Raw genomic sequence first — 13,093 nt, 5'->3', positions numbered from 1 at the left:
GCATTTTCGCACCCAAGATGGTTTATACTTTTAGTCTTACCTTGGTGCCAGGAATCACCTCCCAAACGTTGTCGGTGTTGTTCTGAAACACCCCGTATGTATTGACACTGCTCTACTTTCCAGTCAGATAACTAACTAATGACGTTCTTACAAATTCGTGTTTGTTGTAATAATTTTATTGCATGACATAAATTATGAACAATGTGAAATAAATCGGTGCTATTGTATTAACACAGCAATGCATGGCTGTTATGTTTCATATGTAGCGTTTCTTCGTTATATCTTTCCGATATTTATATACACTTTTATTTCTTACTTGCAGTTTGTGTAACCAAGATGCTTTATAGATAAACGTGTGTGGGATTATCGCCTGCCCTTTTTTTTACGCTTTTACTGAGGTAAGTGTCCTTTGCTTAGAGTTAAGTATATATGGATATACAGATACGTATGAATATATATTTCTAAGAAATACAGCAATATTATGTAAGCATATGAGTGAAATGAAGTTTTTACCACAGTTTCATTATTTGACTATCCGCCCCCCCAAACAAAAATAGAATTCTACTACAACATTTCTTTGTAAATAAATCAGAGTAGCGTGAAGGCTCTGCATGCTCCAATCAAAGTCGTGAAAACGAACGAATCACCTTTCTGAGGGACTGCTTTCCACGCTATTTCTTTTGCTAGATAAAGGACAACGAGCATGCTGGGGAGGATTACATTGAGCTGATTGATGGGCGAAATGTAAGCTGTTATCCCCACCAATGACAGAGTTTTTGACCACATAATACATTTGATAATATATGGTAAATAAAACTCTGAGCTTGAATTCATAATTTTACTCTGTCACTCAAAAACAGTGCAAAGTTCTGTAAAAATTCGTTACGGAGTAAGCCGGAAAAGTGTGCGGCTAAGATAACAGAGATGGCTATACAAAGTGATTATAACAACATTGCACTATTTGATGATCACATTCAACCTGAAATCCGATCTCATGATGACGCACTTGACCGGCAATAGTCAAACAACATAGTTTAAGAGTTCCCTCGAAGCTTTATGGTTAGCGTCGACACCTTTAGTATGGAGAAACCGGATTCGATTCCTTAAGGGATAGTGTGTTTCGGATCATATATTAAGCTGTAAGTCTACGTCTTACATAGTCTCGGCATTGAAAGGGACGGTAAACTTTCATCATTCAGCATAACTCAGTATGTTCTGAATAGTTAGGTGATTGAGTAGGGAGTGGATGTAGCTCGAACTGAAGTCATCAGTACTGGTGAGATGTGACTATATACGAAGGGTAAGGGGAAAAAACAAGGAATGTCTATGTATGTGCTTTATCGGGTGCTTTGTCCTATCTGTTGGTGACTCTTGGTACTATTTAACTGCATATACCATGCATGCGTAGATGAAGAAATGTCCATGTAAAAAGGGGCAAATATTTAACTAACCCTATTCTTTTTACGCGGTTTTCAATATTAAAACACTGTTTTCTCGAAAATGCAGTTTTGTGACATTCCTTCTTTCTTTTCCCCTTTCCCTTCATATATAATTTAAACCCTAGGAACACCAAGGTATTTTTGGGTTACATGGAACACCAACGGAACATCAACCTCTGAGGCCCACAACATAAAGGTCATTATTTCTCACGTAAAATATTTTATATTGTCTGATATGAACTTGGGATGTCTAAGACATCATATATTTTTATTCTCCATTATTACTGTTTCTAAGTACAGCGTTGCTAACTATATTTGTTTAATTGTTTAAGTTATCGTTTTTTATTTATGTCAGTAACTATAACTTATTTATTTTATTTGTTTGTGTAGAAAACTATCAAACATATCAATAGCAACTTACTACAGTGAAGCATGTATACATAGACGGCTTCAAAAAGTATTTTAGTGGTTGTGAAGTAAAGTGGGGGTAGAACGTGGAAGAGTGGGATATATTTCAGTATCAAACTCAATTCAGAATTAATCTTTTATAATTCCATCCCGGTTATCCTTAGAATGGCGAAATTCTTTCAAATTTTGTTTCCGCAAAAAGATAGGCAGTGTAAGGGACATTCATTGCACACTATATGGGATCCACCAGAGAAGTAGTGTTGCCAACTCAACATTGGATACAATTTTGTCTATTAGCACTACGTCAGATTTTTGCACCTGTGGAGTGAACAAGTAAAACGTAAGCAAACAAGCTACGACTTGTTTGTCAGTTTTGTAAACTAACATCACTACAATATCATGAATATTACAAGGGATTCATTGCAAGAAACGTACCACTGCTTCCATTTGTTCCATTTCCTTTATCAAATAAAATGTTCAAATCGCTGCCTTTTTGCATCCAAATATGACAGGGTTATTTTCACCTTGCTATATTCGAGCTCACTACCTTCTATGTCAGATTCATTTGAAAGTTCTTTAAGATCTTTCTCAATCGAATTTTTGTGAAAAGCATGATTTGCCATTGTTCCAAAGCTGCTGCAGATTCCCACATACAGTCACAATCACAGAATAACGAACTGGCAATTTCCTATAAAGTATGCGTCTTCAGTCAGTGTTGGAGGCTGCTGCTTGTAGATTATATGATTAAAAATACTTGATAACTCCAGAGGTGCAGCAGCATGGCTCTTTAGAATCACTATTGAAACTTGACTCTCTCTCTCTTTCTATATCTCTTTCTCTCTCTCTCTCTCTCTTTATATATATATATATATATATATATATATATATATATATATATATATATATATATATATATATATAATATGTGTGATTATATAAAGTGACATATTTAGGTGTTAGCAGGTTTGAAGGGAAAAAAATAATAGAAAATAAAATATTTAGGTGTCAAAAAATAATCAGAAAAATGTATATACTAAATTTTTATAATGTGCAGTTGGCAACATTGCACCAGAATAATGGGTCAGAGTGCCCCTGTACGTTGTAATACCAAAATTGCTTCAAAGGAAAATAAAATAACCAAAACACTTGGAATATAGCAGTTACCGTATGCGGTGAATAGCACCTTAAGTAATACAAGAGGGGGTCACTGAGGCCCACAGCATTTTCTTTATTTATAAATAAATAAATAAAAAAAAAAAACTAAAAACTATTCAAGTACGTTTTATGATGAATGGGGTCCCGCTTGGCAATATATTTTTTTTTCAGATTTTTTTGTGCAATTAGAAATCTAACAAAATTAATTTGTGGGCCTCCAAGTCCCTCCGCCTTTTGCAACTGAATATCGATTTTCTTCATTTTTTACATTTTTTTTTATTTTACACTTCCGATACTTTGTTTCGTTACCACACAAAAGCTTTACAAATTCCAACACCGGTCATGATCTAGAAAATATTTACATAGAACAGCTTACATTTGTTTCAAGTCTCGGGTCTTTATCGTTCTTTGTTTCAAAGTTTCGATTGCGCAACTTTACGGACACACTATATATATATATATATATATATATATATATATATATATATATATATATATATATAGGGTGGCCCATTTCAATCTTTCCACGGAAATATCTCGAAAACGGTTGAGTATGAATGAACCGAACACCCAGGGTTCATTCATGTAGGCCCAGGGCCCTACTTTAAAATATTAGATGGAAACATGAGTCGTGTGATACCTCATTCAATAGATCTTCAAACACTAAATAGCGTTGCTGTTAAATATTTCTCATTTCGGTCACCGTATTCAAAATGGCAGCCAAAGCATGATGCCTGCATCAGATAAAACGTCCAGTACGACTAATATGAAAACGTTTGGAGATGAATGAACAGAACAAAAAGTGAAACAGGAAAATGACATGAAGCACGTCGAATGATGTTGTAGTGACCTCCAGGGCCACCTTTCATGGGGGCCCAGGGCAAAACTTCGAAAGTTTAAATGAAAACATGAGTCGTTAGATACCTCGTTCGATGGATCTTTAAACTTGAAACAGCGCGGTGGGTCAGAAGATTTTTCATATGGGTCACCGTTTTCATAATTTCCACCAAGACATGGGGCCTGTATCAGATAAAACGTCCATTACCACTAATGAAAACAGTTGGAAATAAATGAACAGACCAAACCTTGTACAGGAGATTGCAGAGGGTATTTATCATTCCACGGTTCGAGAATGATCAACAAAGAAAAGGATGATTAAAATAAAAGTGACATAATGCAAATGAGGAAATCTAATTCTTAGAAAATCATCTTTCCGACCTTTCTCCGGAAGTGGAAAGGAACGGTGAAATTTGAAATGAGAACCTTAGGTTTTCCTAATTGAATCTATCCAACAAAACTATCTGAAATGTGTTTTTTATAAGAGAGAGATGTCTCGGTAATGAGAAAAAGTAAGTAAAATTCGTGTTAAATAGTATCTTCCATTTCTATTGCTGGCAATGATTTGATGCAAAAATGAATCAACTGAAATGCTAAACATAATTGTTGAACAATACAGTTTTTTAGAACAATAAGCACAAACGTTGCTTTTGTTTAACTGCCTTTTCATTTTAAAAAAATGAACTTGTTACCTGGGGCTCAATGCAAGGCGGCCCTGGGGGTCTCCGCGACAACATCATTCGACGTGCCCCACGCCATTTTCCTGTTTCACGTTTTGTTCATTTTATTCATGTTCAAGCGTTTTCATGTTAGATGTACTGTACGTTTTATCTGATACAGGCATCATTTCTTGCCGGACATTTTGAAAACAATGACATATATGGAAATATTTTGCCATAACGCAGTTTAGAGTTCGAAGATCTATCGAAAGAGGTATCACCCGACCCATGCTTTTATCTAAAATTTCAAAGTTGGGCCGTGGGCCCTCATGGCAGCCCTGGGTTTCACACCGACAACATCATTCGACTCGCCCCATGCCATTTTCCTCTTTCACTTTTCGTTATGTTTATTTATCTCCAAGCGTTTTCATATTAGTGATACTGGACGTTTTATCTGATAAAGGAACCATGTCTTGGCGAACATTTTGAATACGGTGACCGAAATAAAAAAAAAATACCACAACGCTGTTTAGTGTTTGAAGATCTATCGAACGACGTATCACTTGATCCATGCTTATATTTAAAATTTTAAAGTTGGGCCATGAGCCTTCATGAAGGGCGGCCCTGGGTGGCATCATGACAACACCATTCGATGTGCCCCTTGACATTTCTTAATTCAGTTTTTGTTCGGTTCATTTATGTTCAAAGGTTTTCGAGATATTTCCGTGGAAACATTAAAACGGGCCTCTGTCTCCCCCCCTCTCTCTCCCTTTCTCTCTCTCTATCTCCGTCTCTCTATCTCTATCTCCCTCTCTCTCTCTCTCTCTCTCTCTCTCTATATATATATATATATATATATATATATATATATATATATATATATATTGAGAAAGAGAGAGAGAGAGAAAGAGACGCGGATCCAGGATAGGATCATGGGAGGATCTAAACCATAGTTGGCCGCTTTATCGAACGTAAAGAAAGTAGGACTGAATCCCATTTTATCCAGTGTGTACCTGAGCTTCAAAGGGCTATATCCCTATAGTCTTCCCTTTGGATCCGCGCCTATATAAACGTTATTAATGAACTATACCGACAAACTGCAATAAGTGATTTCTCACGTCAAAATAATAATAATAATAAAAAAAATGTTCATATGGATCTATGGGGAAAAGAGCATAGTTTCAGAGCTAGGGATGTCCAAAACTGCGAAAGAGCTAAATTTCAATAAGTCCTATTTCGAATTCCAGAAACTGGGGATTTTTTTTTTCAGCGTAAAACAAATACACGTAAACACAATCCAAAAGTGCGTATCTCATCATTTGTCAATAGCTGTAGAGGGTATTCCCTACAGGAAGAAATTCTCAGATATGCTCTCAACAAAGTCTTCAGATATACCCTGATTTAAGACGGGTCCAAAGTAGGCAAGAGGTAAGTCTTGACAACAATGAACATCCAATACTTCGGAGGGAAATCGCAAGTGTAAGGAACCGGCAACTTGATGTTTTTCTCTGTTCGGAATAACGTGTGATACTATGTATTTCGTCACGGTATATTTCACGTTTTCTTCACTTATAAGAGTGAAAGAAAACATCGCAGCATACGAATTGCCGAGTACGAGAGACCGTGCTGCTAACGATCATTAACACTTCCGACATCGCGCCAAAGGATTCCGTGTTCACTGCTATCAAGACTTATCGTATGCCTACTTTGTACCAATCATGAAGTCAGAACATATTTCAAAATTCGGTTGATGGCAAGTCTGGGAATTTCACCCTGCATGGAATACTCTGTACACACATTGCACATTAATGAAATATACATTTTTGGATTGCGTATGCTTAACTTCCTTTACGTTGATAAGTACCACTATCCACAGTCCTAGCCCTAGGATTTTGGACAGCCCTAGCTGTGAAAATATGCACTTTTAGCTACAGGTCCATATGAACTTTTCTCTTATTTTTATGTGAGGAATCAGCTCTTACAGTGTGTCGATATTCACCTATATATATATTACGTTTTTATATATATTACGGTTGTCCTTACTTACATGCGGAAAAATAAATTTAGCAATTTCCTTGGACGAGCCCCCTAAAATGGTTCCAATTTAGGGACTAAATTAGATCCATTGAATAATTTTAAATGGTGCCTCAAGCGACCTAAAGTTTTGAATCCGATTTCAATAAACATTATATGGGGAAAATCTGGGAGAAACCTTTGTAATTTAGAAACGGCTTAAGAAAATGGGTAGATATCTCGGAAAATGGAACTAGAAAAAGAGACCAATCTAATCTTGTATAGCGTTATCATATCGGCGATTTTGAAGTTCGCGATCTTGAATTCGGGTAAAAATTTTCAGATAAGAAGAGGGTCATGAGGCATCGTTTTGAGGTAGCGTTTCAGCGGAAGCACAAATCTGGCGTTGTTTTCATGTTACCTATAATCATGTAAGAGTTATTGCATGTGAAAAACGAAATGCTTCGATGCAATGTTATTTTATTGTAGTTATGGAAAACAGATTTGTAAGAATGTTGGAAGTTTTATACATGAACTGAAACAAACTGCTAGAGAAAGCTAAATATTTGTTTCGCTATGAACTACAAATAAGTTTCTATCAAGATGATTCATAGTCCATTATGAGAAAAGATAAAAAAATAAAACTTGGAAGAAATTGAAATATCCCTTATTTGTGTAGTAGCTTTACGGTAAGTTTTCAATCTTATTTACTACATAGTTCACTTTTCACATATCTAGGAAAATATTATCTGTGGGTCCTCACTATCTGCAAAAGAAACTATTCCTGCTCCTCATTTTTCGTAAGAACGTTGTAATCTTCTATTAGTTTCACTCCTCTTTCTGCTGCATCGTTTGTTACGTGAATAAATTTAACTATTGTCTTTCCTTGAAAATAGTCATTATTATTTGACCATGAAATCGGATCACACTCAAGAAACCCTTTGGGTATTTTAAATCTCTCGAGGAAAATATGTGTGTTTGTTGTAACGAAACCACTGATTTCTCTTTTCACAAGAATTGTTATCGTATCACCTCTTGCGTCAAGCCCTTTTGCTGTCTCACGGTTTCCCTTTACAGTTTTAATTCTTTCAATCATTTTTTTTCATAATGCCAACTTCATAAAACTACAACAATAACGCTACGTGTTCGTCCACCAAGTACTGGAGATGGCGAGAAAATTTAGAAAGAGACACTTCAGATAATTCAGCATCTATTTGTCTATAACTGTACAAACCTTTCAAAAATTGCAGGTCTTGTAATGGTGAATGGGAGGCGCGATCACATTTAAACCAAGCTTGCACGTATAGTCGTATCAGAGAAGTGCATACTCTCCGAAGATCCATTTCTATTTGCTTCGTTAAACGAAATTGTTGGCGAAAAAGAAATGTTTTTAAACAGCAGATTTCTTTTCCCATCCACCCTGCATGGTGAATTGCTCCAGACAAACAAACAAACAAAAAAAAAAAAAAAAAAAAAAACGCCTCGAGGAGGTATGCCACTCAAGAATATGATGACCAGTCCTAAAAATCCCCTGTAATCTTCTCTGCGGTGCCCTGCTTCTACAAGTTTGATAGCAAAATTCAACACTTCATTTCTTACATAGCAAATATTGTTCCTTACATCATCATAATCAATTCCTGGAATAAAGTTATTACAATCTATTTTAGATCATTCGTTCTGAAAACGCTTAAATAGAGGAACGTCCGGTCCAGCTGCAAACCAAACACAACACTTATCAAATACACATTTTAAAACCAATTCATAAATGTGGTGTCTACATTGAAGGAATAGATTTTTTTTTTTTTTGGAGCAACTGCTCTAGCAGAACGCAAGCACCTTTAACATGACCCATATTGCAGGGAGTAGTGTCACAACGAACTGTCTGCATGAACTTGACCAAGTTATATTCTTCAAGTAAATGAACTGTAGTAGAAACAATATGTTCTCCTCTTGATGGTGACAAAATGAGAACACCAATTAGCCTCTTATGACAATGCTGTAATAATTATTGATAATCTTTCGACAGTCTCTCTGCTAGTCAAATTCGGTAGTAATTTTCCGTCCCAATACACAACTAACGGACTTGGTGCACTCTGAAACTGTTTCTTGTGGTCCTGTGCAACTTTGCTACGGATTTTCTCTCGACATTAGTGAGTGGAAGAACTATTTATTACTAGTTCCTATACATTATGACCTAATGCTTCTGCCATCACTGTCAGATCCATCAGTGACCTTGTATCAATCAAGAGCAGCAACCAGTCTTGGAGTAATAAAATTAGTTTTTCCCCTTTTACATTTCTTAGAGGGCCCGGGCACACACGCTTCCATTTTTACATTTTTTCTAACACTCTCAGCTGGGTTTTCCTCTTCATTACTTGAACTGCTTACCTCCACGTCTTTTGGTGTATAAAGTTCAAACAAATCGTTTTCAGAAGTTTTTTTTTTTTTTTTTTTTTGTTTCTCTTACTTTTGAAGCCGTGCATATCCCTTTGGTTCTTTTCGCGCCAAACCCATGTCTTTACCAACTATGTTACCAGGTCGTCCCTTCTGTCTTTGAGACAAGATAAACTCTCTTTCTTTCTTGATTTCAATAATGCCTAGAGCATTAGAGTGTACTATCAAATAAATCAGACAAGATACTTGAGAAAGCTACATATTTTTTTCCTTTGCTCTTCACTCGAAGTTTCATTGTTCTTCTGTAATGCTCACCATTTCTCATACTATACAATCAGCTTGTCAACACTGCGTTGGGTACCCCTTACCGGGATCCTTGCCTTAAAAAAAAAAAAAAAAAAAAAAAAAAACAGTTCCTTTAACAGCTAATCGTGCACTTTCCCTAACTGCCAGACTTACTGTTCTCCAATTGTAGAAAAAGACGCTCAACACTTACTTGTTTGACGGTAATTTACTTCCCAGAATCTGTCCATTGGCACTACCAGTTAAATAAATTCCCTTACGACACATAGTTGTATCCGCAGCTTGCATTTTTCCAACTGAAACTCGCTAGAAAACTGAAATATTCAACTGTTAACCCTGACATTTGAATCAAAATAACTTAAAAAAAAAGTCTCATTACCATCCGAGGATAGGTGAGCCGTAGAAGGCAATACCTTCTCAGCGGTCAGAGTTTAACCTTTCCCTCTGTAGCTTACAAATACTCAAATAGATATAAAATATTTTGATGAGCTTCAATATAATATTAAAAATCGATTGTCAGGCAGCAAAGATGCTGCAAGCAAACAAAACTTTTTGCATACAAAATTATAATTAAAATATTAATATATTTATGCATTTACACTTTAAACAACTATGAAAGAACTTACAAAGTATAAACACAGCATTTGCTACTGCCATATGTTGACCAACTAAAAAAAAAAAAAAAAAAAAAACCTAGGAAGTAATTACATTGTATTGAATATGACAGAAATAAATATGCTAGTCCAATAATTAAATGCATTAATACAATTATCATCGCTACAGTTATTTACTAAGGTTAATATATGATTGAATAATAGTGCCATAAGCACAAATCTGGCACTGTTTGAAAGATAATTGTCGTGTAAGAATTATTATCTGTGAAAAGGAGAAACCTTTTCAAGGGTAATAATTCTTACACGAATAAAGCTATCTTTAAAATAGTGCCAAATTTGTGCTTCTAGTGAAATGCTACTTTAAAACGATATGTCACGTGGAGCTCTTCCTATTTAAAATTTTTGACCTGAATCCAAGATGGCGGACTTCAAGATAGCCGCCATGCCAATACTATACAACATTAAATGTGTGTCTTTCTCTAATCCCACTATCCAGGGCATCTTCGCATTCCCTTAAGGCGTTTCTAAATTATAAGAGCTTATTCTAGATTTTTTCCACATACTATGTATTGTCATCGGATTCAAAACTTTATGTCGCTTGAGGCACCATTTAATATTATTCAATGGAGCTAATTTTTATCCTGGCTTAATTTAGTCCCATATGGAACCATTTTAGGAGGTTCGCCAAAAAAAAATTCGGAAATCAAAAATTAAGGACCATCATGCTGAAATATTGAAGGGGAAATTAATATGTATATTCTATAGTACCATTAGATAAACAAGCAGTGTTGCCAACGCAACATAAAGTTGTACTTTCTCTAATTGCATTACGTAAGTTATTACATATTTCTAATTTAGATATTAAATAAAACCACAATACCACGTACATTTTTCAGTGTAAGAAAGGAGAATACAGTATCACTAACATCATCATTTTGGAGATCTCTAATAACTCAAATGGCGTGGACGGTGCAATACGCATCAATTGTATCTCAGTATCAAATACTGTGATAATGGTATAATATATTTCGAATGCATAAAGGAACAAAGTTACAAGAAATGGAAAATTTGACATTTTTCTAAACACTTTACTTCGAAAACGTGCTGACATATCACGCCTCATCATGTAGATGCTTCCAAAATGCTTTAATGATCATAATACTCTTTACAATTGTTATTTCAAACCGTTTCAGAGATACAAGTCACATGGGTAGTAATTGTTATTCTGCTTAAAATGACGTATTTGTGTAAGATGTTTATAATGATTGTTGATTTCCTTTGCTTCTATAAAATTACGACAATTATTTTTGGTGGTTTTAGTTACAAAAATACGCAGTTACTTTATTTAAAGCAGTATTGCCCACTTAAATGAATTGCAAAGTATTATTCAAAGTATAATGCAAATAACGTAACTAAACTGCAAAATATTTTAATATTACTCGTGATTTGTTTTATGGTGCAATAATATTTTCGAAAAACAAAGTTTTTTCATAGTCGTTGGGCTACTTACAGTATAAATGTCAAAGTTTTCGTTCCAGCAATACATGTAAATGCAAATTGTAACTGAAATTAAATGTAACTGATAACTTTTCGGTAATAATAGTTGTTGCCCTAAACCTTATGCTATTGTGTATACCTTAGATTAAAACTGTGCTTAATTAAAAGTTCTAATTGCACCCGAATTACATATCACTAGTTTTAGTTTGACCACCGAACCCTTCAAACAGGATCCATTCCATATAGCTATATACAATTATTTAAGAGCTTACAGTTAGTAATACACATTGTGTTGATTTTTCGTTTGTTTTGTTTTAGTTTAAAGTCCCATAATTATGCTAGGGACGTGGAGACGTGGAGATACTGATTATGCTGGCATCTGAACCACTTCGGTCGTTCAACTTTACCCCTACCGGGAATCGAAATCGGGACCACGTAAACAGAAATCAAGTCTGCCAGCCGCTAGACAAAATAGGGGTCTTCACATTGCGTTGATTTAAATCATTTAGTCTGTGTTACCAGATCCCAAGATCAAAGAGTAACGTGTCTGCGCTCCAAAAGTAGTCTATTTGAACTATCTATAGCCCATATATATATATAAATTATTTGGCAACTAATGACTGGTACTAATGAAATAGTTTTAACATGGGCTGGAAAATGTGTTGGACAGTCCGCAGCAAAAAACCTGGAACATGAGTTGTGTGAAACAACGATGTCTTTTGTTGCAAAATAAATGTGCAGAGGAGGACTCCGAGGTTTCTTCTGGCGTGATTCGCACCACTTAGACTTTATGTTGATTCCCTGCGCTGTTAGGTGTACTTTCACAATAAACTGTTAGGTGTACTTTCATAGTTCATGTTGCAGGTTTTTTGCTGCGGACTGTACATATTGCAAGAATAAGTTATGATCAATGGACGAAAACATCTCTAGACTCTATACCATGAAACAAAAACAGCCTAAGAAACGTCCGCATACAGGAAGGTGTGACGAAATCAAGAACCACTGGGAAGTAACTTGGCAAAGAATTGCCCAAGATAACTAGTTGTGGAGAAGACATGGAAAACCTTCATCCAGCAGTGGATTGATAATGGTTGATCATGATGATGGCGATGATTTTATTATATCTGGATCTCAGAGGTAAAGTCATAATTTCGTAATTTTACAGGAAAAGCGAAAAAAAAAGGTTCCTTATTAAGACTCACAGTACTGTTTTTTCAAACTATACTAAGTAGTTACAAAGTAGCAGGATGATTTTAGATTTGCATTATTACACTACTTGAAAGATCATAGTATTTAGAAAAGTATTCTTAACTCAATTTCGACCAAAAGTGACTTAACATAGTCTAGCTCTAAAGTTCATATACATATGAAACTTTTACTAGGTAATATAGGGTAACAGTGGATCCAAAAGTTATCGAAGGTCGTACAGCGAAAAAGAAAATAACTATTCAATCCTTCAATTTGCAACAAAACTACGAAAATTAATGCAAAAGAAAACTACAATTTTAAGAATCACTTGATTTGGCGAGAGAGAGAGAGAGAGAGAGAGAGAGAGAGAGAGAGAGAGAGAGAGATTAGATACAGATAGCTTGAATTACCTATGTACTTACATAATATCGTCGCATGAGAACCAGAGGAACGTAACTCCATTTTCATAGGTTTACAGGAGAGAGGAAAATAAGTGATTTTAAAAGAAAAAATAAATAAAAATAATAAGATGATAAAAATATTATTGAATAGTAATCAAGACATTACAAAATGGGTTTCAATACTA

The 13,093-nt window shown here is 35.2% G+C and overlaps 1 protein-coding gene across 1 annotated transcript in view; it reads left to right on the top strand.

The window, feature by feature from the left end:
* Nucleotides 1–320: 320 nt before the first annotated feature.
* Nucleotides 321–13,093, top strand: part of LOC145687799 (uncharacterized) — a 282,809-nt gene continuing 270,036 nt past the window's right edge. Inside the window, exon 1 of the mRNA XM_081761226.1 lies at nucleotides 321–398. The gene's annotated coding sequence lies outside the window, so the exon portion shown is untranslated. The remainder of the gene's footprint in view (nucleotides 399–13,093) is intronic.

Source organism: Thermobia domestica, chromosome 6 (assembly GCF_964235325.1).
Source record: "Thermobia domestica chromosome 6, izTheDome1.hap1.1, whole genome shotgun sequence".
NCBI lineage: Eukaryota > Metazoa > Arthropoda > Insecta > Zygentoma > Lepismatidae > Thermobia > Thermobia domestica.
This window is presented reverse-complemented; position numbering and strand designations above follow the sequence as displayed.